Below are 27,632 nucleotides of genomic sequence, written 5' to 3'. Positions count from 1 at the left end.
TCCTTTACAGCGTTTGAAGATCCTGCCAGTCCATTTGCACCAGGATATCCTTAATTACATTTGAAAATTAAGCTTTACATCTTTCAAACTTTCAAGATGCTATTCTTCCCTCTTTGCTATTTATACCTGCATTACAAACAGAAGCTGCTTTCCTATTTTTCCACTTCCAGTAACATTCTCTTGTGCCTGATAGCTAAAATGGAAAAAACAAACAAACAAAAAAACTACAAAAAAAACCCCCAAGTCGTAAATTGTTTTTTTCAATGGAACAGAGATTGAAAGTAATACTAGGAAGCAATTTGGGAAGAGATAAATAGCAGCTGCTCTCTTGATGATAAAGACTGAAACTAATACTGATACTTGGTGCATTGCAATCTGTTGTGACACACAATAAAGTCCGTGTTTGTTTGTCTTACATTTGACTGAAGGGACCAAGTATTACATGTGACAAAGACTTCAGAAAGAAATTTCTTTTCAATGTAACTTGAGAAAAGTCTGCAATCATTTAAAATTGTGAGAGGATTTTTTATTTATATATTTTTTTACCCGGGTAAACTTTAAAACTTTTATGAGCATTTAATGTGTTTGAACTCTCTGTGGGTAATTATTTGAAATTTACTTTCAAATATAAATGTTTTAAAATGAAAAAAATTATATTTCATTGCCATAATCTGCATATACTGTTTTGTCAGCAAGTTTATGAAACAGAAGTATTTGGGTTGAAGTAATCAAGGAAGAGGCACACATGTAAAAGAAAAGGCTGTAAGATCAATGGCATTTTAATGGGTGAGAGTTGTGACACACAAGCTGAAATCTGGAAACTTACATCTGGGGATCAATCATCTTCTCTTGGAGGAATGATAAAATCGAATTTCTTGACTTCAGCAACAAAGTGAGAGAAGATACTAACTACTCACTCTATATATTTCTAAAAGTTCGTTTTCAGAGGGCAATAGGTTCCTTTGTTTGTGTTTTATGGTCTTGAATGTTCTGTGCACCTGACTAGGTTAATTTAAAAAACAGGTAAGGACACAAGACCATATGAAGTTCAACAAGGGGCTGGGGGTCCTGGTCAATGGCAAGCTGAATGTGAATCAGCAGTGCCCTGGAGTCACGAGGGCCAACAGTCATGGGGGGCATCAGGCACAGCATCGCCAGCTGGGCAAGGGAGGGGATTGTCCCGCTCTGATCTGCACTGGGGCATCCTCATCTCGAGTGCTGGGAGCAGTTTTGGGAGCCACACAACAAGAAAGACTTTAAACTATTAGAGACCATCCAAAGGAGGACAATGAAGAGGATGAAGGGCCTTGATAAGAAACCGTGTGAGGAGCAGCTGAGGACACTTGGTCTGTTCAGCTGGAGAAGAGGAGACTGAGGGGAGACCTCACTGCAGTTACAACTTCGTGAGGGGCCAAGGAGGGGCAGGCACGGATCTCTTCTCTGTGGTGACCAGTGACAGGATCTGAGGGAATGGCCTGAAGCTGTGGCAGGGGAGGTTTAGGTTGGATGTTAGAAAAAGATTTTTTTCCCAGAGGGTGGTTGGGCACTGAACAGGCTCCCCAGGACAGCGGTCACAGCACCAACCCTGACAGAGTTCAAGCGTTTGGACAACGCTCTTGGTAACATGGTGGAATTCTTGGGGATGGTCCTGTACAGGGCCAGGAGCTGGACTTGATGTTCCTTGTGGGTCCCTTCCAACTCATCTTATTCTGTGATTCTGTGAAGTTCAGAGCCTGTGTGTATGGAGGAAAGCTGCCCTGTGTGCAGCTGTTTGCTCTAAACTGAATACATTCCGTGTGTATAGACAAGCTGGCAAATTGCTCATGTTGCAGAGAAATGAGCCGTGATGGAAAATACAATAGATATTTAATTATTTCAGGGGAAAACCCCATGTTATGAATATCCTGTGTTTTCATGTCACAAAGCAAACAGAGCAATGAGCTTGACCTTTAGGCTGTTTTTATTTCTGGTGGTTTTTGGTTTACAAGACTTAAGTAATTTAAAGTTCAGTCACCTGGGCTCTTGTGATAAGGGATTAACACATCTTGACTTGAGTCCTACTGTTCCAGATGTAACCAGGACTAACTTCTTCCTTGCCTCTGTCTGCTTCCCTGCATACAGCCATTGCTGTAGAAGGCCTCCAAGTCATGTCATGTCAAATAATGCATGGTCTTCAGAACTCACTGAGGGAGAGAAAAGTCTGGGAACAATGTGAACAGGCACAGCCAGGCACTTCCACTAATTGTTGATGTGGACGATGGAACACAAAAGCAGAAGAAGGGAGGGGGAAATGGAAATGTGTCTTGGTGTGGAAACGACTGTGTAAAAACAAATATGTCTGGACTTGCTTATTGGGAATGTAAATGTAGCACAGGAGAACTCCCACGACAAGAATCCTCTGCTTTAGTCTGCCCCTGCCAGATAATTTTAGAAGGTTTCTTTTTTTATTTATTTGCCGTAGAGACTTTTTGGGCTATTTGGGGTTGTGGACTTCAGCAACCTTGAATTGTAACAGGTAGTTGTATTTTACTGCTGAGCTAGCTTGAAAATGTCTGTGAATTTTTAGTTCTAGTAATTTCATATTGCCTAAGTATTGGAAATGAGAAACTTCAATGACTTAATAATGTAACATGCTAGTTGCATTTCAAAGTATATCATGCTGGAGTTAAATACATAAGTAACTCTCTTCCATATTGTGTACTCTAACCCAAAGCAGGGTGGAGTGATTTGCAGATCAACTGTATAAAATAAATGAAGTAAAACTGTATATTTGGATGTGTGGGGAGGATTATTCATAATGGAAAACCTCAATTTCCTCTTGAGAACTGTTGTGCTGAAATACCTATACTGTATTTTCTTTAAACTCAGAAACAAATCAGGTAAGGCAGTGATGAAGAGAGTTGATAGGATGAGCCTGAAAATGGAACATTTATCCTATAGAATGGGAGCTATATGGAATTATGAGCAACTGAAAATGAAATCAGTAAATTTAGTGAGATTAATAAAGTAAAATGAGTAGATTTATATTTTGCTACATGGTGGAAATTTTTGTACACAGGTAAGCTACCAGCCCATGCTGAGATTCTTCATTCCCTGGAGATGTAAAGTTTTTTTTACATCAAGAAGGCAGAAAACACAGGTGATGGACAGGGCACTTGCATGTTCAGGCACATGCCTGAAGGATGATCCTACCTATGCTGAAAAGTAGATATTTCTGCAGTGAAATGCAACAGCTGCAATCAGCACAATGCAACACAACTGGTAAAAATCCAAATGCTTACTTTGTCCATTTACTAAATGAATTGCAAATGTCTGAGTGAACTGAGAGCTATTATGGAGGCAAGAGGAAAGGGAATAGCCAGCAGAAACACCAATTTGTTGATTATATAATGGATCTGTCATTAGTAACTTGATCATGCCAATGCAATTGCTTTTTCTCCAAGACAGATACTTGTTCTTACCAGGACTGATTGAAAAGCACTCTGATTATGCCAAAGTGTGTTTTAAATGGAAAGAGGGAGATGGAAAACTATTTAACAGTAAAAATATGATTGCTGATAGCATTGCAGAAAAGTGACAATGCAGAAAGATAGCATGATTTTATCCAAGCAGTTAGATTGATTCCTTTTTAGTTAGAAATACGTAAATGCAATGCTGTGAAAATTATCACAAGGACAGCTGTGAAGACCGATCGTGGGTCAGAGTGAAAGTGAGTTCATCCTGTGAAATTCATCACAGCAGTCCATTGTGGCACTTCTATTTCGACAGGCAGGATTGGCCTCCTAGCAATTACCATTGAAAATATTTATCATTGTAGTGTGGAAATCTGACTTCCTGGCATTGGGCTGGGAACTTCATTTCATGGTAATCTCCTGAACATCTTTGCTGACTAAGGGTGATTCTGAGCATGTTGCCAAAAGATCTGTTTCTCCACCTTTTTCCCAGACTTCCAGTTTTCACATCAGATTTCTCTTTATTATGTGCTCCTATTTTTGTAATCCTGTGATTTCCAAAGGCCACTGTAACCTCCACACAAGTAATATTCTTTATTTAAACTTCTTTATTGTGTGGGTGACCACACACTGGGACAGATTATCCAAAGAGAGTGTGGAGTCTCCCTCCATGGAGATATTCCAGAACCGTCTGGACATAGTTCTGTGCCATGTGCTCTGGGACAACCCTGCTTGAGCAGGGAGGTTGGACCAGATGTCCCTCTGTGGTACCCTCCAACCTGAGCTGTTCTGTGATTCTGTGAATATTCCCTTAGCAGTTTTCCCTGAGTCAAAGGCACTAGTGCTCTCTCTAGAGTTTCCAAAACCCACCACAATCACAAAGAACAAAAATCAGGCTCACAGAAATATATAGGATCTTTATGGAAGGGATTTTTAGATTTGTTTACATCCATGAGACATGGGCAAACTTTAGGGGTGAATATCTTGTTTTTCAGAATTTTGGTGACTTTGTCTGCTCACAGGTGGAGTACTTAAACGCTAATGTGTGCCACAAGGTTCCTGCTGTTTCATGGGGGATACCCACAATTATCATTTTAGGGGATTTAAAAATTACTTTGAATGGCTTAGGTAACCTGTTCAGCACAGAGCACGGAGGAAGATCTCCAGCTTCCTGAGCTGCTCACCACTACTATGCTGAGTGCCATTCTGGTGTTATTTGCCTTAGCAGGAATATTTTCCCTGTCATCACTGGAGTTGCTATGGACAGTGGGGTTGGAACTAGAGACACTATTTCTGCATGGGATGGAAGTGTTAGGATTTCATTATGGCTCTGTGCAGGTTAGAGGGAGGGGAGAAATAACCACCTAAAGCTTGTGAGTGTATAAAGTATAAGTGAGCAATATATGGTGTACCAGAAATATCCTGGATACCAAAATATCAGTATTTTTGGTTTTGATTTTGCAGTAATTCCATTTGACAAACAACCGGTTTTCTTCTAGTTGTTCTGCTGAGAGCTTTCTCTCCTTGCACACAAATTTTACAGCTCTTCTTACCACAAGTTTTACCACATGTGACAGGATTGTGCAAAGTGTTTGATATAAGAGAGCTGTGATGGAGATGGGGGAGTGAAACCAGGGAACAGTGGTAATATTTATGGCTAATGCTATGATGCACCCTCTCTGCTATTCTGATTGTGTTACAGCTGTAATTCTGTAGCTGTGGTCCAAACGGGGAGACAGGTAAGAGGTTGAACCCACTGTGAGCCAGGAAACCTACAATATCTCTTTTACTTTTGGCCAGATGCCCAGACCAGAATAAATACATTCAGTCTTTCTCTTTCACATCCCTGTTGTAGAGACAAAATACAAAAATGGCCAAACAAAAATCTGACAGACCATATTTTGTTTATACAGAGGCTTGGTAACTATAAGAGATGAAGAGACAGTTACAAAGCTAAGCCCTGTACTTTAAATGGATTTATAACAGTCATTTAAATAAAGTATGCCTTTGTGCTCAGGCTGAGAATTTGTAAATTCAAACTGGTTTATGCATGTTTGCATAATATATGAGGAGGTTTTATGTGTAGTACATATACTTGGCTAGATGTTTTTGTTGTTGGAATGATCATGGTGATTTAGTTAATGTTGTTTTCTTTTCTAAGCATCATCTCAGAATTTATCATTATTTCATTAATAGAAAAAACCCTTCTTTTATCTGTCCTGATTTGTACACAAGGCCAGTTTGAGGGAAAGCGTGACTTTTCTGAGAAGCTTTCAGGAGTTCCAAGAAGGGTTTATTTCCATCTGCAAATTAATTAAAAATAGTCCTTAAAAAGTTCATATTTTCTTTTCTAGGATATTCTGTTACTCAGGCCTTCCAGCACTGCTGTCCATGAGTCTGATGGTGCGTCACTTTACAGAACTGCTCAGAAAAAGATCTGTGACACCAGTGGAGGGACAGGACTTTCCTCTGATGGCTGGAGCTCGAGTTCTTGTTCTGGCACTTTGGTTGGGCTTCACAGGAGGTTTATAGCTTTGGGAAGGAAACTTAATTATATGTTTTGGCAGTAGCCTTAACATTTTCTTGCTCTTCTTATTGTTGGGAAATTACATGTAAAGTGACTGGAACGGGTGCAACGTATTTCTGTATTTTATGTATAACTTCAAAGAAGAGTGAGCACAAATGTTTATCTCAGCTAAGTGTTTTCCAAGTACATGTATTCATTAAGCTGACTGTAGAAATTCAGTCAAACATAAGCTCAGCTCTTGCTGGTAATTCATTAAGGGATTCATCTAAAACTTTGTCCAAAGCTTTAGTTTCTGAATCAGGTCATGAACATCTCATTTCCTCACCAGTCCAAAAATACACAGTCAATTTGGTGGTTAAAGCCAAGTTTAACCAGACTGAGCAACAGTGTAACCTCCTAACCGCAAGCTTGCTTTATCTTGGATCCATGTGTCAGGGCTGAGGAGGAAGAGGATATCCTTGGAGTGTGAAACATGGCAGTTTTGACCCTGACACCCTGATGGCTTTATTCTCCACCTTGAAGGGAATGTGTAGCCCAAACCAAGCGCTCGCTCCACTGACCTTTGGGTGGTTCATTACTTGGCTGGGAACAGAGTGTGTAGAGTAAACTCTGGAGCTGATACAGACTTTTGCATATGAGAAGCCCTGAAGTGCTTTAGGAGTTATGTTTTGTCATACATGACTGACATATAGATAGCTATCATAGATATCTGGGACAGAGATCACGAGGTGCTTTGCTGGTGTTTAGCAGTGCTAGGAACATTTATGCAGGAATTCAAGGAAGTTACTTCATCTGGAATACATGATAGGGAGGACTTTGCCAAAATCTGCCAAGTGTGGAACAGAGTTTGGAGTAAAAATGCATTTTCTGAAGGAAACTGTTGTGAGATCCTGAATTAACACAAGAAGTTTGCTTCTCTGTGTCTGGAGAAGAACATGTTTTTGTTCATTCCATGTAAACTCAAGTTCCTCTGTAGCACTTTGCCTGTCTGCACTGGCCCTGGTTTGGAGAGCTTCCTATGAACCCAGTAACATCAGTGCCCTGATCAGGAATCAGGATCAGGAATGTAAAGTATCACCAATGATTGAACTGTCAGTTCTTGGATACATGCAGGATCCTGGTTTTTCCCCAGTCTCATCTTGTTACCCACGTGCTATTCAGTTTATCCTCTGTAGCTCTTATCAGACAAGTGTGCCTTCTAATATCAACCTCCTGTGCACTCAAGCTTTCACTTACACCTCAAACACTGGGAGACCTGATTTATTTGCTCTTGCCAAAGAAGTGGACCCTTGGATGATATCCAGGTTATTATTGATGGGGTATTTGATCCAAGCATTTCTTTTAAAACTCTCCTCAAAAGAAAGCCTGGGGAAGAGCCAACATAATAACCCTAATGCACTGCCCCCCTCTGTGTCTTTCCTTCTGCAAATTTTTAAATGTTCAGGAGAAATGCTTGAGTTAATGTTGTCCTAGAAATATCATTATTTCTGATGTGAAGCTTGGAAAGCAAAAATTTAAGAAGTAATTTGCCCAAGACCATAGCATGCTGGAAAGTAGAGCTCAATGGCTCCCTAGTCTTGTAACTAAGCTAAAACTCATCATGGTTAAAGCCAGACCATTGTAGGTGATTCAGCACTGCAGATGTCTTGGCCCACTCTACTCCTGATTCTGCACTGGCTGTGTATGGAGCTTTCCCTATGTAAGATCATCCATAACATGGCTCCCATTGGCCTCAGGGGTTTACCTGTGATGAGGTCTGTTGCCAGGCTCCTGTGTCAATACATTTACTGCCTTCAGTTGTGGACAAAGTCAATTTGACTCACTTGAAGCAAAATCAAAGAGCACCGTGAGCTTATGGCTCCCCATAAAACATCCCTTCCCTACCATTCACCGTTGTTACGGCTGATGGAAATAAGCCAGTGTTAAATAAGGGGTGGGAAAGCATTGCCCTGCCTGAAACTGAGTACAGCTGCACTTTTGTTACTCAAGTTATATGCAAGGGCAAGCAGTGTTTTGGCATGCTCTGGGCTCCTAAAAGCACTGCTGGGGCAGCAACGGAAGTTACTCCCACTATTTTAAAAGGCAGGTCACCAGTCTCCCAAAGTTTCAGCAGCTGAAGCCTCTGGAGAGCTGCCTGTTCCCTAAGCCCTTGGGAGAGCTGAGGAAGAGCCTGTGCTGTGTAGTTCCACCGTGGGAACTGTGGTTTGAACCTGCAAGGTTCAAAGCAGTTCAGAAATCCCCCAATGAGGGTCTTTTATTGTGGGTTTTTTATTGTGATAAAAGTAGTCTGCCTGATGGCTGAGACAGGTGAAAGTTGGGATTGTGATGGTGGCTGGTCAAATGCTGGAAATACCAATGCTGTGTATTTCTAGGTGGCCTTTCCCATCCATTTTCAGGAAGTTGGGTTTTTTTTCTTTTCTTTCTCTGTCCTTGTTTACTTGTAATTTCATTTTAAAAGCTCTTCCTTCCTCTTTCTGGGCTTGTCTTTCAAATCTGTTAGAAAGAAATTTCTTTCAGATTCACAGAAACAGTGTTTGCTTGCTTGTATGTTTTCCCAGGCTGTTCAGTAGGTTACAAAGATAATTTCTTCTTGGTTAGTTTACATAGGTAGGATTCTCTTGATTCCCTTCTGGAGTCATTATACAACCCTTCATCAAAACTTGGGACATTTGAAACTCTTAAATAAGCAGATGATACATTTTTATGAGCAGTATCCCATGTTTGTCATGTATATGTGTTTGTGGTTGTGCCTGCACACACCCATATTTCCATGTGTATTTTTTGTATGTAGTCCTTGGGGCACATCTCATCTGAGGCTTTTGAGAATGACCGGAACTGTGGCATTAGGGAGCCAGGATTTCTTATGACAAGTCTGGTATGTTTTGATGCAGGTGTAGCCAAAGAAAATGGGTATCACAGCCTGAATGTGGAAAAGGCCACAGGTTGTGTACCAGGCTCTTTCCAGACTTGGAAAACAGGTCAGAATTAGCCTTTCTGAATCATTGTATATTTTTATGTCAACCTTCACATTATACATAGAATAACTCCTTTCCTTTGTCCGCAGCCCTTCCTCATCTTTCAGTCATTAGACATCAGAGCTGTTTTTCTTCTGGAGATTAGTCAGTTATTGGGTCTCAACAGAAGGATCAGAATTTCTTGAGCCTAGAAAAAAAATCCTAGAAATAATAATTATTTATTTCCTTTCTTGCTCTAGAGGATGCATAAAGCAAGAAGGAGCCTTTAACCTGCCATTTATTTCCTGCTCCTGTAGGAAAACCCTTTAGGCAGTACCATCATATCTTCCCTGCAATAAACTTCATCAGTCTGAAAAGTGTTGATGTTGCTCTCATTAGAGCTTTCCTCCAGAATGTCACTCTTTTTCCCCTTCCTAATTTCCAACCTCAATTTGTGCAAAATAATTTTCCATTTTCTAATTGCACCCACAAAGTGCCCTTTATCTCTTGTCCCTTGTTGATGTTTATGCACCTTATGTAACTGTGGAGAAGGATCACTTACACTATCAGCTGTCAATTGCAGAACCAAGTAAGCCAAGCCCTTTTAGTCACGTCCCACGAGAGAGACTCTCTGTTCTTCTCATCATCAAAACAGCCTTGTGGTGCACCTGTTGCCAGCTGAATTAATCTGTCCTGAGCAGATGACCAGAACTGTACACATTATTCCAGATGAGCTTTCACAGTGCTTATATACATCAGTATGGGATTAACGCTTTTTATCTGTTCTGGAGGCCTCATGATGCCTGTTCTGTGCTTTATCCATAGCAACATTACCATGATAGCTCCCAGTTAACCTTTTGAGACAGGTACACTTCAGTTTGTCTCTATCCAGCTGTTGAATGCTCAAGTTTTAGACAAAACTACAGCCCTTGAATACATAATTGAGGGATTAAGGATTAAACTAAAAAAATTAAATTAAATTGATTAAATTAAACTTATTTCTGTTCCTCCACTTGTTCATATTATCCAGTCCTTCCCATGAGAGATCCTCATGTTTTTGTTAGGGAGTGAGCCCAGTACGTTGGTATCATCACCAAGGTGCCTATCTTAGCTTAAACACACTGTTACTCTTGCTGTTTACTCAGGTTTCAGGAAATTGTTTCATGAAAAGATTATTGCTTTTCTTTGCACTTGGGACTTGAAATTCCTTGTCCTCCAAGCTGCCCAGGATGTCAGCAAGAGAGAGCACAAGGGACTTCCCCTTTTCTCAGCAAGGTTAGCTGGCACTTGAGTGGCAAAGAAAAACAGCAAGAGGATGTAAAGTGGGTCACAAGGGTTTTCTGGGTGCAAACTAAATCTTGGCAGAATTATTAAGAAATTGAGGTGTCTCCCACAGCTGTCTGGTTTATTGCTAGGCCAGAGCTGGGCAGAGTCTCACAGAGATGGCACAAGACATCTACCAGATTTCGTGGTCATAGTGACAGTGACAGATCTTTGTGATTCAATATTACATTTTTTATTTGACAAATAATATATTTTCCTAAATTTTCCTTTTTAATCTTAATTTTAGCTAAAACTTAGCTTAAAAAAATTACATCATAAGGGAACATCTGTCAAAGTTTGTTGAATTACAGCCCACTAAGACGGGAGATGTTTTCTAAGTTATTTGTGTAGCCATAGGTTGTATAGCCTGTAGACCTCTTGTTGCAGAACTGTGAGTGAAAACAGATGAGTTTTGTGCAGGAAGGCAAAATAATTATCTGACCAAGTTATTAGCACAGTTTACATGTTTACATGTTTAGTTAGGACTACATCTGTCTTCCTTGCAGCAGTAAAGGATGATCTAAAAATCTAAAGCTGTCTAGAGCTTTAGATTTAGAGACAGTGACTAGAGCCAAGTGGATGGACTAGATGTTGGGTGGTTTGACTAAAACAACGTGACCTTTGGAGCTAAACCTGCTTACATTTTGTCTCCCTCTGTTTAGGGTAACCTGCTTTCCACACTTTTGTTATTGATCAGGTGTATATTTCTTGAGAGAAACTGAGCTCATGTAAAGTAGAAGTTGCTGAGATTCTTTTTCAGGGTCTTCTTCAGCTGGCTTGAGAGGTGCTTGGAATAATTTTTGAAGTTTTGTTTCCTTTGTTTTTTATGCTACACTTTATAAACTTTCCTTATTCCCTGTTTCCCTGACCTATCTCCTTATTTATTTTTTAATTTTATTTTTGCTGTTTTCTCTGGTCTCTTTGAAGGGCATGAGCTGTCCTTTTTCAGTGGTGATACTCAAGGGAAATAAAAGGTTAATACAAGATCTGGGCAAATAATGATTCATTTCCAACAGTGCTACCAGCAGAATTGGCTTTCAGCTGTGTTGTGTGCTGAAAACTGATGACTTACAATTGGCTAAAGCTGACGGTGGGGCTGGAACAGCTGTGGTACAGCAGGGCAGCAGAAACTTGCAGAAACAACCAGTTTTGTTAAAGCTGCAAAAGAATGTCGTTTTCGTCCCCTCTTGTGTAAGCAGGTGCTCCAAAGGTTTTCTTGTGCTCTTAAATACCTACTGAGAAACAGCAAGATTTCAAGAGCAAAGCTGTTTGCATGTATGTAAACTTACATAGTGAAATGTTTAGGTAATTGATTTGGTAATGCTTAAGCTTTAGTAAAGTGTGGGGTTTTTTCTTTTCCTCTGGACTTAGTGCTTGTGGTAAAATTACTGGATGAACAGCCCTGTAGTAGTCCATTTATCCGGGGAGCAGGTACTGCCCAGCCCCTGGCCTGGCATTTCCTTTGGCTCACCTCCCAAGATTCCCTGGAGAAGGAATCTGTCTGTCCACCCCACCACCATCTTGTGGAGGTCGGAGAAGTTAAGCTTTGCTGAAAGCTGTGATAGTTTTGTGTTGCAGACTCTGGACCATGCAAAATTCAACCAAGTACAAATTCATCTCGTGGCAGTGAAGCTGATTTACGAGGGCACTGTCAGGGAAGGCAAACCAGCTGCTGCTCCTGCCTGTTACTCCTACCAGCTCCTCTTTCTGCTCTGTTTCTATTAGGACCAATGTTCTAGCCGAGAGATAGAACTCTTCTTCTGGGAAAAAATATTTTCTTCTGGGAAAATGCATTGGTTTGGTTTGGTTTTGTTTTTAGCACTACCTAGAGTCTTTTCATCTGTGCTGGTGATGTTACTGCTGCTTCCTCTGCGGCTGCAGCGTGCACCCTGAAATGCGTCAGTGTGTTGCCATAAATGCTGAGCGCTTCGTTGTTTCCTTAATCCGTGCTGACTCCATCGTTTCTGGGTATTATCGGGAAAGTGCTCACCTCGGTAGCAATTACACATGGTCCACTGGACTTCATGTTCTTGCCTGCGTCACCACATGAAGTGGTGTTAGAACTGGTGAGATCTTCCCTCCAAAGAGAGAAGAAAACAGAGGGGAAGGAAGAGCGTAAGTGGCTCTTATCAGCAAAAAAAGAGGATTTGTTTTCAAAGGCTAAGCTGCTAATGCTGAATGACATCAAGAAAGAGATAAGAGAGCTGCTAAGTCTTTGAGGAGGGTGGTGGAGACAACGTGCTCCCTCTAAGGAGGATACAAAAGACAAAACAAAGCAAAACTGATACAGTTATGGAAAGAAAAAGTAAGCCCCTCCAAGAGGAAGCTTAGCAGAGAAGATGGGCAGCAATCAGGAAAGTTGTGATGTCCACATCAAGGAAGCCAGGGCCAATAGAGGCTGGTGAAGATCGTCCTCCATGTAACAGAGGTAAGATCCATAAGCAGCAGGAGAAAAATTTAAAAGGTAAGGGCCCTAATTTTCCTCACCTTCCTCCAAGCTATTTTACTATAGCTGCACTGTCTGGAAGAATTACTGCATCAGGATGGGTTGTTTCCATATAAACTCCCCTGGCTTCCAGTGGTTGATAACAAATAAGCTTTCATGACGAAAGGTAAAAAATGTCTTCTACTGATGTAATTTTTTCCAGAAACAGAAAGAAGTATATGAAATAGCAGAGAATGATATCCAAGACTGCATGTCTTTCTCAAGGAAAGGTACTGAAGAACCAATAAATGGATTTGAGTATTTAGCTGGGATGCCTAAATTACCTTCAGAAAACATTAGAAGTAAGAAAAAAATTTTGCAGTGTGATGAGATCAGATGAACAGCCTGAAGCAGAGGTGGCAGAATATCTGACCTTTGTTCTTGGTTAAGTAGCTGCCAGATTACCTGTGGAATGAGAAGCTTCCAGTAAACGCTGTGGTGAGATACCTTTTCGTTCCTGACAAACCTGAGAACTTTTTTTAAGAGTCAACCAGGATGTCTTGAGTAATGTCCTGATCTTTGATGTAGTTATGAGTGGGACTTGGTGAAAAGAACTGGTGGAAAAAGCAAGACCAGCTGGCTTTAGGAATTCACCAGGCTCTTTGGAGTTGGTGATGTCTGTTACTGAGCCATTTTACCTCATTTCCTAACAATCCTAGTAATAGTGGAAATGGAGATCTGACACAACACAGCCATACACAGCCTTGTGTATTTTGGTATTTCCCCCAGATTAAGTTTATTTTAGCAGTCTGAAATTTTGACAGGGGCATGGTCTATCCTTACTTTTTGCCATGGATTTTGCTGTATTTGCCATCTGAGCTTCTAGTGTGCTGGACAACACAAAGCATGGCTGCTTCAAAACATAACAGTCGACTTGTTATTAGTAGATTGTTTGTTTGTCCTCAGGCCTATTTATAAAAACAGCCCCAGGCAGGGAATTCTGCCAGCAGCCCAACCACTAAACAATTACAGATCTTTTCTCAGAGCTGTGTTTTCCAACCTATGCAATAATTCAGCAGCAAACCATAGTCACTGCTCACAAGTGTATGAAAGTAGCCATTTTTCTGTGTGGCACTGTTTTTGTTGGTTTTGAAAAAATAAAAATAGAGTCTCAAAAGGTATCCCTGTTCATGCTAAAAAAATACAGAATTTAGCTTACAGGTATCGCTGCCAGTTTAGTAAAACCAGGCCCAGCGTGAGATGCAGAACTCAAAAATAAGTCAAAGTGGTCAAATAGATATTAATCTAAATAGATATTAATCTAAAACTACACATAGGCTGCAAACTCAGACAAGGCATTCAAGGGACTGGTACTCATAAAGAACCAGGCTTTCCAGCTCCCTCCTATTAGGTTTGAGAAAAACAAAACAAAAAACCTAACAAAAAAACCCCACCACTACCACCAAAGCCCAAAAACAACTCTGAGGAAGAAGATCCAGGTAATTTTGAAAGGACAGTGTAATATCTGGTTTTACTGGTGCTATGCTATTTCATAGATTTCAATTCACAAGTGTGACAGGCGGTTGATAGGGTTTGCATGGTTAGTGGTGTAATGCGGATGAGATGCACCCTTTAATTAGTGGATATGAAACTATAGGGAGCAAATTATAGTCCCTTGGTGGCCAAAATGGGATAGAAGGAGGCCTAAACATTTGGTGTTGTTCAGACTGCTGTAACAGCATAGCAAGAGTATTTTGTGAAAATAGCCTGATAAACAAGTCAGTAGATGAGTCTGGTAAGTCTTTTGAAAGGTGGGAATGGTCAAATGAGGCTTTGGGGGGAAGTCCTCTCCAATGGAGATAACTTTGCATGAGGCTGGATCACTTCTCTGTACAAAGTTCAGAAGTCATGAACCAGAACATCTCTGCTCAGAGAATGTGGGTTTGTTAACCAGATTTGTTGTGTTTCAAGGGTTTGAAATGTTCTTTCTGCACTTGAAATACGTGTCTGTGTTTGCTAGATATGACACAAGGTTTTGGCAGTTTTGTACTTGATTTGTAATTTAAGCCTTAAGGAAGACCTTGAATTTGGGATTTAACCCCAAATCACCATGAAACTTGTTAGGTTTTTAGATATTGGGTTTTTAAAAACTGTTATTTTATTATTATTTTACTTTATTCTTCCTTGGAGGGAAAAAGAAAGCTAATCTGCCTGGCCGCTGCCATGGAGAGGTGTGGCAGGGACAATTTGTTCCGTAGATAACTTAGGCCTGGCTTATATGAATACACCCTTGAAACGTTCAGTCCCTCTGCTGATGTCTCAAGATTGAGGCAAATCCTGAAGTAGCTTAAGATTCAATTCCTCTGCAGAGGACAAGGGTTGGAAATGCAGAAACCCTGTGTTTTCCTGTGTGCCTGTGAAAACATGATCTGTTAAAGCTATGACAAAAGCAGAGCCACTGCATCTCCGGCACATACAGCAAACTGTAGGGATATGGAGCATGGATGGTGGAAGCTCAGCGTTGTCTGCTGCTTGTCCCACACACCAGCCTGGGAATGTGGTTGAGAAAGGTTGTATTTTAGGAGGCAAACTCTGTCCACTCCTCAGGTTAACGAAAAAGACCAAATATGTCATGTTTTGGATGTCATGGCTCAAAATCTAGTCAACCAGTACTGAAAAGTGTCTATGAAGTGTCTTGAACTAGGAGATGGGGGAGAGGGAGAAATCCTGTAGCATTTGTAGAGGCTTTTCTCCTATGGCTGGTTTACTTTCTCAAATGAAAACTAGTATATAGTATTGTATTAAGGAGCAGAGGCAGACCTTTAACAATAAAGTTTTAAATTATGCAAAGTTAGCAGCCTTTTTTTTTTTTTTTTTCTCCTTCCCATCCCATCCCCCCTGCCTTTTGCCTTGTCTTCTTTAGAGTTTAAAAACGGGGAGCAGCAGAATTGTAGCTTTCGGTCTCAGTTCCTCCTTTTTGCACAAAGCCCTTGTTGGATTGCCCTGATCTCCCTCCCTACAGAGTATTCAGCCACTCTTCTTATAAAAGGTTAAGATCTGATGGTGTTGAAACCTCTTGTTTACAATCATTGCAGAACTGTAGTATGGAAATTTCCATCTGCAGCAAGATTTAAAAAAAAAAAAAAAAATCCCCGCTGCTTTTGTGAACATTTGGATCCAAATAAAGAAATAGTGCCTGAATCAAGCATGTTAATTCTGATTAGCACATACGGTCTGTTCAGCCAAAGAGGTCTAAGGTAATATTCCCCATCCTCTGAAGAAATTACCTTGCTTTGCTCCTCCAGGAACCACTTGCAGAGGTACCTAAACTGCTCTGATAATCATTGTATTGAGGTCCTCTAAAGTGCAGTGCTGCCTTCCTTAGGGAGATAAGATCAAGGTAAAAAATTACTGATTTTGTTGCCAGCAGTGGGTTAATTTTTCTTGTTATTTAGCTCTTTCACCTGTTTGGGCAATGACATGTGCAAGGATATCAGTGCTTTTGGAGAGTAGTGTTCATAGTGCAAGATGCCTGTGACAGATTTAAGTCTATGATTTGATTGTTTTGGGAAGGGAAAAAAAATGTGGATCCTACAGGCCTTTTGGAGAAATCAGACAGTTAACTTCTCTAAAAACAGCGCCAGTGCTGCTTGTGTTTCACAGACTGTGTTCTATACATTTCCAGTATTACAAGGGGTGTAATTTCACGTAGGACTTGGATTTTCCGTATCAGTTCTGAGCACACACAAATAAAGCACCCATTGCCCTTGCAGCCACAGCTGCCTCTCCTGCTTCCTCCACAGCCCAGCAGGGCAGCAGTTGTGTAGTGTTTACATTGGGCACAGAAGGGTACACTGCTTGCATTTAACACTTGCTTTGAAGACTTTGATATTTTCTCTTAACGCAGCAACAGTTATTTAAATTCTGGGGTTAAGTTCCTGACAGAAGCAGATGACGAAAAGCAGACTTTATGACAAAATGCAGGGTTGTGGTATTGGGAAGAGGTTCTTTCCTAAGCTGATGCTTTTCAGTTGTGTGCATGTTAAGGTTTGTCACTGGGCCAGTCTGAGAAGGAGCATTGGATACGTTTGTGAAGCTCTTCTGCTGGTGCATGTGCTGCTGAGAGGCAGGAACTGACTGATCCCTTTCTTGTGGGCTGAGTGCTCAGTGCTCACTTGAGCACCCTTGGCCACTGCCTAATGAGCTCAGTGATCTCAGCATCTTCAGGCTGCTCTAAGTGACCGTGTTTTTTGCGTGAGAGCAAAATTGAGGGTGTTCCACTTCCTCCTATTTTGCTTTTGGGACAAGTTATAATTAATCTTCTCTTGCCTTTGTGAGCCCTAACCCAAAGCACTGCACAAGCAATAATAATCAAGGTTAATAATTCAACACTATAGTGATTTATATTTTCAGAGGCCTCTACCAGCATTACTCAGTTAACTGTCGCAATACTTTTATGTGTTTATTTTTTATGTGGGGAAACATTTTGCTGAAGTGCAGGGCTGTGTTGAAAGCATGAGGGAAACAAATGGTGGTATTGGGATGGATTCCAATAAGGCCTTTTGCCAGAATAAGGCAGGATGCCTTGGGTTTACCTGGCAAGGGAGAATATATGATAATGCATAACCTCTATACCTGCTGGGAAGAGCAGGCATCTCCCGACAGCATCCAAGGGGGCTGTGCTGTGCATGTTTTCAGCTGTGCACTGACAGCTGCAGGTGATTTCCTGTCAGATAACGTGGAAGGTGCCTGGCTGGCTCTCTGCTGCTGTGTTGATCACTTGCAGAGGTGTTCGCCTAGTGCTCATTAACTTGCTGGTGCAGGGCACGCTGGAACAGTCAGGCGGAATTTGTCTGGGGGAATGAGGAAACGCTGTAAAAATCGGGATCAGAATTTACTTTTAATCTGACTGCCTTTGGGCTGCCAATCTCCACGTGAAACAGTATCTGTGGCACAAGGAACACTTCAGTGACTGCTTTTAGGCTGGTTGGTCTTGTTTCTTTTCAGTCATAGAGTCGTTCCCCTGGCAGCATCCCTGTGGTAAAGGCAGGTGGACATTAAAAAGGAGAATGTGGATATACAGATGAAATGCCAGTGTGAACAGTATTCCCATCTCATAGCTTGGGTTCTGGATCTCTGGATCAGGTCTGCCCTGTCTCAGGGTGCTTTTCTAAAGGATGCTCTGCAAGCTCCTGTGTGTCAGGATACCACCCTTGTGCCACTATTGAGGTTGGACCAGGGTCACGCCAGCTTCACCAGTAGTGGGAAAGGCAGTGAAGTGGGAGGAAGGTTTCTGTATTCCTTGCTATTCCTAAAGCCATGGTTTCAAAAACAACAGAAAAATCCATTTCACAGGGTTTTTTTCCCAGGCTGTTCCATTGTTTTTGTTTGCATTCACAATCTTCCTACTTTGTACAGAAAGAAAAATCTACAGTGGAAGAGAGAATATCTTAAAAATGAGAAAAACCCACACACAGCTCTGCGGGAGATCACAAAAAGTTTTCCAAGTTTAATTGTTGCAGAGAGATGCACTTGTAAGGTCCACCTGCATCTGCATGGGTGGCTTTGCCTGGTAAAACAGGGGCACGTTAGAGGCGGAATCCTGGCAGTGGTCAAGCCAGTGGGATTTTTGCCAGTGATTTTAATCAGAGCCAGAATTTCACCCTAGGTCTATAATCTTATGTAATCTCCCTTTGAAGTCACATGGATTTTTAACCAATGTCTTATATAACACCAAAGCAATTCACTGTCCACTCAACAATGTCTGTTTTCCTGCATAACCAAAACGAAATGTTCCAAATGTGTCTTCCAAAACCTGAGATGAGATTGAATTTAAAACTGTTTGTTTCCCCCTTGTTTTTTTAAATATTTGGTGTTTGTATTTGATGTTGTGGGCGGAGTCTTCTTTTAAACCCTTGGTCTGACCTCACAGCTAAATTTTAAACTTGAGGTTTGTGATAAAGATGTATGTAGTTCCCTTCCAACCTGAAGTATTCTCTGTTCTCACAATCCTGCTTTGGATTTTAGAGAACTGCCTTTCAGGCTCATTTGCTGGTTAAGAAACTGATAGGCCGCTGAAAACACAGTTTGTCCCATTAAAATGAATATAATTATTAACCCTAATAATTCCATGTAAGAATTTGAGTTTGGGGGTTTTTCTCTGCATATTTGGGGTCCTGTAGCCACTGTCTGGCTCTGCTGAAACCTGAGGAAATTCCATTTCCAGTTTACATGGTCCCAGAATTTCACTCTATCATCAATGAAACATCTGAGACTTTTAAGACTGCAGATTTGTCTTGAGCCTTCTGGAGTAAAAAAGAGAAGGTGAGATGAAAATACGTTCAGTACAGTAGTAAAATGCTTCCATGCCAAAGACAATTAGAGGAGTATCACATAAACCACTATTTTGAGGCAAGAACTCCTGTGTTATTTTGAAATGAGTAGTTTCTTTCAGATCTTAAAGATTATGAATATCTGGAGTTTTTCAAGACAAGGCTGGCTAAAGCCCTGTGCACCCTGGTTGAAATTCCCTGTTGACCCTACTTTCAGTAGGAGCTGGGTCTAAAGACTTAGAAATTCCTTCCCCTTTGAATTGTTTTATGATCTTGAATCATGCACAGATCTCCTTAAATAAGCACTAGTAAATCCTTGTCAAACACAGACTATAAAGCATCAGGTGATAGTACACAGTTTGTCTTTCCAGTGCAGATTGTTTTTAAATTCTGTATTTACACAGGACTGAAAGCTGGATTTTTGCTTTGCTTTAATAAAAGTCAGAAGGTATATCAGTGACAGAGACAACTCTTAATTCCTGACCTGATGGCCTGATAATAGTCTTCCAGGTCTGAGGAGTTGTAACCTACATCTGGGAAGATTTTATACTCCCCAACAACAGCATCTTAATTCACAAGTAAAATTGCTGTTGACCTGGTTTATATACACGTATTTTAATTTAAAAACAGTTAAGGAAATCTTTCCAGCTGTATTAATCTATTTTTATTGTCAGTTTAATGAGTTACCTTTTTTACCTTACAGCAATACCTTGGTGGTTTGGGTTTGTTAAAAATAACCGGCTGACAGTTCCTGTTCTTTGTGGCTTCTTAATTTGTGTGATTTTTACCTTAGTAATTTTTTTAACTGTTCATTTCCTTTCAGTTCTTTTCTTAAAAGAAAAACCTCTGCAGATCAGTCAGGTTTGAATGAACTTGCAAGTATCTGACTCAACCTAAATTTGCTGTAAAGCACATCTTTGTAAAGCCATTAGTTTTCTTTGTTGAGGGTTAACTTTATATTACTTTGATTTAAATGCTTCAACCTGGGAATTGTTTCAAGTGGCGGATTAAGAGGTTTGTCTAAAGTACTTAGGAATGCAGGATTTGCAGTAGCAGGTGAAATAATTTGTCAGTTAAGTCTGGTAACCTGCCTCCAGCAGTTGTCAGTCTCTGTAGCCTTGGTGAAAATTGGTTCTCTTTTTCTCAGCATCCCTTGTATAATTGGGCTGGTTACTTGTGTAATGCAGTATAGGATAACTGTGGGGAAACACATCGTGTTTTTAAAGAATAATTAAGCTATTTACACTGCAAATTTGACCCATATTTTAAAATTTTGAATTTGGTACAGAAAGTTTAAGACTGTAAACCTGGTTTTTGTTCCCCTTCCCCCAAAAATGGACAGAAGGCTTTACTCAGTTTTCTAACTTTTCTGAAGTAATGTATTTTTTCTATAGAAGTCAATATAGTTCAGAACAAAAGAGTGCATTAGGCTTAGTGATGTACCCAAGAACTACTTTAAGACAATAATTGGTAATCAATAGATGACCAGAATTAGAAATCAGTGAATCAAAATTTGTTTGGTTGAAATAAGGCTGCATTTCTAAATGAGAAGATGACCATGGACTCAGTACCACTTTTTGGGATCCATGATTAGTAACCTGAGAGTTAAAATCTGCATCTGATATTTGGGATTTGGAGGCCAAAGGAAGCATGTCCTGCTCGCGTGACTGCCAGCCCTGACCTGTCACCACAGTGGCCTTTCCTTTTTGTCATCCTGAGGCATGTTTTCATCAGCCTGCGACAGAAAAATGGACATGTAACATTATAATCTCTCTGTCTAGCTCCCAAATGACAGCCAAACAGGAAGGTTTGGGGATTTTTTCCCCCATTTCTCTTTTGTCTGTTCAGAGAGTGCAGGCTGTAATCAGTTATGTGGCTTTTCTTTTGCATCATGAATGTCAGCACCTGAAGGAAAATCTTAAATTGGCAAGCTCTGCTATAAGTTGGACAGGTTGTACCATGCCTGTGTTTCTCCAGCTAAAACAAAAGGAGTAAAGAATTGTGTTGAAATGAAAGCTTTACATTTTTGGCTGCTCACTTCTACGTTTGTAATAAAACACTTTTGAAGACAGTATTTACTGCTTTGATACTAATCAGGGCAATGTTTCTGTATCTTGAAACTCCAAAACTTGCTTAATTATTAAATGTCATACTATGCCAGGGTCATATTTCACCCTTGCACTCTCAGCAACTCTTTATTATATATATGTTTTCACAGCAAGCCCACTGTGGTGGAACAGGGCTTTCCTCAGTGTTACCCAGACAGCGTGTGAAGGAAAATCCGTAAGCAGCAGAGCAGACAAGAACAGTGCTGGGATTTGGTGTTACAGTACAGTGACAGCCAGTTCACATCTTCCAGCTCCAGTCTTCAGCCAGTTCCATAACCCATGAGAAGATGAAGAAGGGTGTGTTGGCTGAGGAACATTAATGAGTCAGGCAGCTTTTTGCTCTTGAGCCTGTGATTGACTTTATGGGCACTCTGTGCTGTGTTCTTACTAAACGAAATGGAAAGTGTTTTTGCGTTTTGCAAGAAATGCTTATAGGTAGCTGAAGTGTTTGATGAGCAGCCTGGGTGGGATCTTAGCCTGCTTGGAGCATTTTGCAGTGTAAACATAGCATAAAAAATAGATCTGATCAGAAAATCTACTTGACCTGTTTGTGAGTTGAACTTCGCGCTTTTTCTGGAGCTCTCTTTCCTTCAGGTTATCCCCGAGTCTTGCTGAAGGGAAGGTACAGTTTCTGATTAAATTATGCCATGTTTCTGGTGCCAAACAAGAGGACTTGAGATGCAAAGGTTGGCACCTGCAGGACCTTACCCATTCACTGTGGGAGCAGAGGATGGCCTAACCCTAACTTCTGTCCAGCAGTCTCGCCTGAAGTTCTGAGTGCATAGGGAAGGTGGATTCGATGTGGTTGAAGGAACATGAATGGCTCTCAGTATGCTTGTGTCTGCTCGTGTGTTTCAGGGATTGTTTTCTTTGTTAATTATGTTATTTATTGGAAACTATAGACTTTGCATGGAGTCCTGTTTGTGGAACGTATGTATTCTATACCAGGAATAATTCAAATAGCTAAACACTGAATAAAAGCCAAGAAAAATTATTACAAGTTTTGTGTTTGTATTAATATATTGAAGACTGTAGCATGTGAGAGAGCTATTGGGACACTTAAAACCAGGACTATTCAAATATATATTTTTCTTTGCATTTGTTATATGGGGTGAAGGGAACCAGATCTGATGTTACGAAAATTATATTTCATTCCTGCTGTGAATCATCAGTTCATGATTGTCTGTTGTGAGAGAAAACAGTTGAAACTAGAGTGGATTCAGCCTCAATGAAATCAAAGCCAAGGTCTTAAGCCCCATTGGTGTGACACACCCTCTGGAAGCATTGGCTTCCCATTCTGGACCTTAGGAGATCACTCAGTCCAGACTCCTGCATTAAAGCAGGGTAGGTGGAGCGGGACTGGACTGAGGCCATGGATGGCAGATAGGTCACAAAAATCCAGCAGGATCAATGAAAAGAGGGAATGCCTGCTAAAGCAGCACATGGTACTTCTACAACCAAGCCTCCCATCCTGGCCCTGCACACACACAGATGTTCAGGTTGAAGCTCTGCCTCTGCTGAATCCAGATGGGAGGAGGAGATAATGCTGCAAATTCCCTTATCCAAGACCACCTTTTCTGTGAAAGTGGGGTGTGTGGGATGCCACAAAACTCAGATGCAGCCTCCAAAGCAACCAGACCATCTCTAGATAAGCTCTTTTTGATAGAAGCTCTTTCTAGTAAGATCTACCACCTTCCAAAGCAGCAGGTTCTTCAGCATCCCTTGACTGTCTCTTAAACTTTGTGACGGGTTTGTGACAGAAAATTATCCCTGCTGTCCAACCTAAATCTTCCTTCCTGTTAATTAAGTTGATTTACCTTTGTTCTTGGGTTAGTGATGATGGAGAGTATTTGACCACTGGCATGTTTATTTCTTGTCTTCTCTTTCCTAGTCTGGAAACCCCAGTTCTATCAGCACATAGACCATATGTGATTGTCCTCCTCTGGTTCTCTGGACTGTTCCATTTTGGAGCACTGTGTTTTGAAGAAGCTGTGGACAAACAAGATCTAAAGTTAGACTCACAAAAGTCTTATGAAGTGGGAAAATTGCCTGTAATGCTGTCTGACAGCTCTCCTAGTAGTGTACCTATTTGGATACATTTGGGGTTTTTTTGCAGTTTCATGTCACTGACTCATTCTCAAGTAGTTTTCCCTTTTAGCAGCCTGGCTAATAGCCAGCTGTTCCCTGCTTCATATTTAGGTGTTGCCTCCCTTTTTTCTCTAACCTGTTGTAGTTTATAGTATTTCATTTCATGGATGAGGATCTTTTCTTGGTTTGCAAGATCACACTGGTTACTCTTGCTGTCCTTAAAAAAGCTCAGAAACCTCATGCAGTCTAAATAAAATTATTTAATAATTATTGTGAACTGTCTTCTCAAAGCAGTCATCCAGGTGATAAATAAAGCACTGCCTACAACCAGGCCAACAGTGATGCTATGCAGGAGACTTCCAGCCTTAGTGGCAAGTTACTAATCCCCCTGTTGAGGGCTTTTTGAGGGGACACTTTCACAGTGATTTCTATCTGTAGCTTATTTCTCTAATTTGGTTATGAGAGTGTCCTGTGTGGGAACGTAAGAAGTTTTACAGCATTCAAGGCATATCACATCTATTCTTCCTTCTGGATTCACAGACTGCTGCTTCAGATTACATTAGATGAGTCTGTGATTTACTCATAACCTACCTATGTAAGATATTTCTCTTACTGTCATATGGCAACAATTCACTGGTCCCTCCAAATAATCCTAAATTACAGAATAGTTTTGTGCCTCCTACTCTGTAATTCCATCATTTGGATAATCAAAAGTACCAGTCTGAGAGAAGAAAACTTCAGAGCAGCCATTTATTTTATTTTTTTTAATACATATTTTTGGAAGTTTTTGTTTACTGCCTGTATATAAATTGAGAAAAAAGAGTTAAAGATTTTCTCTGCAGACCTCAGTGGTCACACAGGTGACAGTATGGCTGTTACTTGAGTGGGCAGAAAGTGCTTCTCATACTGGTGGAGAGCAGAGCATTATTTTCTTTGGAGACAGGAGTGTTTGAGAAGCTTCTGTACACTTTGTTTTTTCTCTTTATGTGCTTAAGAATGACCAAGTTTCGTATTATTTATTATTATTTTGTATTATTGTTGCCAATCTAAGACTGTTCTGTCATGTAACACGTCTCTAGAAATATTCTCTGCTCTGACACCTTACAGCATTTGTGTATAGATAATGTTTTCTTGAGTAGCTTTATTTTTTAAGGGTTGAGTACAAATGTGTGTTGAGTACAAATACAAATGTGCCATTTTTAAGTTTTCACTGGGTCCAGGTAAACACAGTAAGGGTCTTGAAAAGACCCTGTTGATTTGTGGCCTGGGGGATCTGGAATGTGGAAAAAAATCTAGAAAGGGGCTCTGGTGAGCAAAGGAGAGGAGAGCAGTCCTGTGCTAAGCAGGTAGGAAAAGTGGGGTTTGTGGAGCCAAAAGGTAGCTGTGGAGTCCTTCCTTGGATTGATTTGAGCATTTTTGGTTACAAAAAACCCAAAATAAGCACAATGCTTGGCTGTTACTGTGAACAATAGTTTGAAAACTGCTTCTGTGTGTGACATATGAACTGCAGAGCTATTCTGGCTGTGAAAGAAGTGTATTGCTAATCAAGAATATTCCCAAAAAGCCATTTCCCACAATCTGCTGGTGCATTTTTGTTGTGTTGAACAAAGAAATAAGGAGCATGTGTACATATTCATCCCTCTGGACAGTTTCTCAGCCTTCACAGAAGTATGAGCTTTTAGTTTGGTTTTTTTTTTTTTGAAGTCCATAATTCTGTAACAGTCCCTAATCCTCACCTTCCCAGTTATCCAGGTGTGACCATTTTTACTGATAGAGACAGCCCTGTTAGCAGCAACGCTGAACACATAATATTTAAATTTCTCAAAAAAAAAACATTGCCACAGAAAGAAAAATGTAAGTACAATTAAACTTCCTTGGGAAAGCAGCATCAGTGTGGGCAGTAAAGGAGTTGTTGAAGTGGTACAATGTGGCAAACGCGACGTTGATTTGATTTAAGGCTCTAATCACTTTCCCTTGCACATGAGTCTCATATCTGTTGTTAACTTTAATGAGACTTACGTGCCAAGCCTGCAAGGAGAATTGGTCCTTAATTCTCCTCACTGCCGCGCTGTTTCATTAGGGAGCGTTTCCATGTCTTCCTGCTGAAGTTTCAGTCAGCAGCACTGACACAGACACAGTCCTGGCGATGAGGAATTCTCCTCAGATCTGGGAGCTGTGGTGAGAGAAGGGCTTGGGTAGATCCAAGGCTTGTGCCAACAAGTGCATGACTAAACATCTAAAGCTCTTTACCTCCTGCTCTCTCCTGCAGTGACTCTGGGTGAATGACTTTCTTTGCCTTTTCTTTCCTTAGTTTCCAAAAAGGAGCAGGATTTGTCCTTATCTCCTTGATGAAGCTATTGGGAGGATGAATCAGGACGTGTTTGCAGAATTCTGGGCATGAAAACTTTTATTTGAATGGTACTTCTTATTAACCCCACCAGCATTTCTCTGAACTTTGATGTTAAGCTTTGGCCTACAAATATTGTCTGTGATTGCATAAAAACGAATACCAGGTGAGCAGCTTCACCACATTTTGCAGTGGCTTAATGAGTATGTTTATAGTAATGATCTTATTAACCCAGAGTAATTGAACAACAAGCCACAAATCAGTCGCAGCCTGGAAAATCCTAATTTGGGACCATTTTCTGCCTCCATCTGCATAACATTTTTAATACGTTGCTCTTCATTTTCATGCTAATTTGCCCTGTGTGTTTCAAAGACTACTTCAGCCTGTTGGCAGCTCAGGAATGGGAGCAGGCCTGCTGCTCCTTGGCAGCAGGTGAATACCTTGGCCCTTGAAGAGCCTTCCATAGTCACATTTCCCCAGCAGCTGGCAGTTCAGCCAGGCCTCTTTGCTGCAGAGCTTTTCTGGGGGAAATTCCTGACTTATTTACAAACTTCTGAATAGCGTTTTGGCTTCAGAATTTCCTTCTTCTCCCAGCACCCTGAGGTTTTGTCTGCTGGGCTGCCTTGGCTCCAGAATTCAGATCTTTTTGGCTTGAAGGTAGCATTATTTAGGAATTACTCAAAAACCTTTCAACCATGTAGGACAAACAAAGAGAACCAAATTACCATTTTAAGGTGTTGAGGTACTGCAGGAAGGTAGGTTGTTTTTCCTGGAGTTGTTCTTCGTTGCTATAGTTGATGCAAATATTCCTTTAGTTTTATGTAATACTATTTGTGGTCAAAAATATTCATGGATATCAGTAGGGAAACATGACCTGTGTGGGGCTTGCTGTTGTTGGCAATGTAATGCAGCCTCTGGGTTGCTATTGATATTAATAAATGATATTGTTAGCAAACAGTATTTGAGGGTTGTCAGTCACTGGGAGGTCTGCTATGGGTCATTTTGGGCTTTCTTGGCTCCTTCACTGGCAAAGCTCAATGTCATTTGGGATAACATTAAACTGAATTCTCTAAACTAACCCTGCACTTTTTCAAACTGAAACTGCAATTCCTGTGAGTTGAGCTGGTGACAAGTCTTCAGCAAAAACATGTATTCTGTTTTTCACTAATTACAAAGCTCTAAGATCTCCTAAGTGAAACATATTGAGTTATATATGGGCTGTCAATCATGTTTTCCTTTGCTCATGCTGCATTCCTACATAGAAAAATAAGCTAAATTATAGATTGTCACTTCCTTTAGTAGCTCTTACAAGAAATGTGCACACCTCAGTTGCTCAGCCTCTGGTCAGTAATGATGCCTCTAAAGCTTTACATGGATGTCTGACATGTTTTTCTCACCTTGTTTTTGTGGATATGGATGGTAACTTTGGGATTTTGCCTTGTTTTTCTCATACACAACTTTACTGGGGTGTTTGGCTTACAAAGCCATCAAGAGGCAGGGAAATTCTGAGAGCATTTCTGTAACAGCTACTGGCGAGTACATATTGCAAATAATAAATGTGGGCATTTCAGAATGGTTTTGCTCTGTTGGTTTAGATCAGCGTAAACAGGGGATGGGGATGTGTCTTTGTGAGGACCAGTTCATGCGGTTGTGCTCGTTTTTCATCAGGATACAGAAGGAACCCCTAGAGTCACTGAGAGATACCTCTGTAGCATTCACTGGAATCCCCAATAAGACTCCAAAGGCAGGAGAACCTGGGATGCCGCTGGCAAGGCCTGCAGGAGTAATTCATGGGGTTCTGTTGTGCTGCTGTCAGGCTCAAACAGGAGTCAAGCTTAAGTAGCTGATGACTCCCTGACGTTTTTTGGTCCAGTTCGATGTGCAGCCCTCCCGTGGTTGATGGGGTTCTCTCCACACAGCCCTCTGGAAGAAGGTGTGTGAGCTTGAGGTTTTAGGTGGTGGTAAGAAGGACTGAGATTTAACAGGATAATCCTGCCTTTCAGCCCCTGAAGGACACAATTTACTTCATAGGCTTGACCTACATGGCAACAATGCTCACGCTGAGAAGAGATGTAA

At 40.8% G+C, this 27,632-nt stretch overlaps 1 protein-coding gene across 2 annotated transcripts in view; it reads left to right on the top strand.

The window, feature by feature from the left end:
* Positions 1–27,632, top strand: part of PRKAG2 (protein kinase AMP-activated non-catalytic subunit gamma 2) — a 222,848-nt gene that overhangs the window by 10,494 nt on the left and 184,722 nt on the right. Inside the window, exon 1 of one of the 2 annotated variants that reach the window (XM_048321860.1) lies at positions 12,324–12,684. The exons of the other annotated variant lie outside the window; for it this stretch is intronic. The gene's annotated coding sequence lies outside the window, so the exon portion shown is untranslated. Of the gene's footprint in view, positions 1–12,323; positions 12,685–27,632 lie in introns of those variants that run through there. 2 annotated transcript variants of the gene reach the window in all.

This window comes from Corvus hawaiiensis, chromosome 1 (assembly GCF_020740725.1).
Source record: "Corvus hawaiiensis isolate bCorHaw1 chromosome 1, bCorHaw1.pri.cur, whole genome shotgun sequence".
NCBI classification, from domain to species: Eukaryota; Metazoa; Chordata; class Aves; order Passeriformes; family Corvidae; genus Corvus; species Corvus hawaiiensis.
This window is presented reverse-complemented; position numbering and strand designations above follow the sequence as displayed.